The 1,260-nt window shown below is 37.0% G+C and overlaps 1 protein-coding gene across 3 annotated transcripts in view; it reads right to left on the bottom strand.

Moving 5' to 3' along the window:
• nkain2 (sodium/potassium transporting ATPase interacting 2) overlaps positions 1-1,260 on the bottom strand; it is a 161,377-nt gene that overhangs the window by 16,116 nt on the left and 144,001 nt on the right. The gene's annotated exons all lie outside the window — the stretch shown is intronic.

Raw genomic sequence — 1,260 nt, forward strand, 5'->3', positions numbered from 1 at the left:
TATACTGTATATATATAGTATACACACACAGTATAAGGATCACACTCTAGCTTGGACCAACATCCCAATGAAGTCATGCATAAAAACCCATATACGCACATATATTCTGCATTAATAGACTGTCACGCTACACTGGATGTATTCTGCCAGAGGGCTCCCTCTCCGTGATCTTAACATGTAGTGAAGGCACTCAGTTTAATGAGAGGCTGACCCTCCAAATACGGCCATGCTTAATTACATTCAGAGTGAAGTTTAATGATTCTGATTACTCGGATTATGAACTGATAAAATGCAATGAAAATACTGGACAAAGAAGGGGGGATGCCTAACAAATAAACAGCCACACAAACACACACTTTTACATGCATCTCTCTGTCTGTCTGTTTTAGTTGCTCGGTGATGAGAGAATGATGAGAACAGGGAAAATAAAGCTTGACTCTGCAAGAGAACAACAGTATTGATCTTGTATGCCAGTGTTAGGCTGCATTTCATTTGTTATTGTAGCTATTCCTCAAAAGACTCTCCTAAGAAAACGTTACAAGCATCTCAGGGCAAAACACATTAAACGAATAGTCATGATCCGCATGAGTTTCCGTTTCCGTAGAACACAAATGGGGAAATGTTGAACAATATAGTGCCCACAGTTTTCAATATAACGAAAGTGAAACAACAAAAAAGCACCATAAAAATGAACTCCTAAAAAAGCCATATGAAATTCTATGATAGTACATGACAACAGTTTTCATTTTGGGTGAACTGTTCCTTAAAATATAAGGAATATTATAAATCCAACTTCTATCCTCATTATTATTATCTAATCTTTCGTCAGGACAGAAAGGTGACTAAAGCGAATGACCCATGTGTCTCAGCGTGGCAGTGGTGGTAAGTGTGATCGTCTGAGCATTACAAATGGAACCATTTTCTCCTTGCTTTAAAACACTAGGCCACAGGCTGGTCGTTTGGGATCAATAAAAGCAATCTTTTAGATCCTGCAACATCTAAATTCAAATGTTTACTGGGGCATTCAAACTAGGCTAAAGATCTGCCACCAAGAGCTTTGTCTATGTCATTGCTTCATTACCACAGGAAACGAATATTCCCCAACAATGTTAAAGCATATAAAAAATATAATAATAAAAAAAGAATAAAAGAAATAAAAAATAGATATAAAATATATATTTACATTTTTTTCCACACACACACACACACACACACACACACACACACACACACACACACACACACACACACACATGACTG

Source organism: Sinocyclocheilus rhinocerous, unplaced genomic scaffold, assembly GCF_001515625.1.
Source record: "Sinocyclocheilus rhinocerous isolate Xijiao unplaced genomic scaffold, SAMN03320098_v1.1 scaffold185, whole genome shotgun sequence".
In the NCBI taxonomy this organism is placed as follows: Eukaryota; Metazoa; Chordata; class Actinopteri; order Cypriniformes; family Cyprinidae; genus Sinocyclocheilus; species Sinocyclocheilus rhinocerous.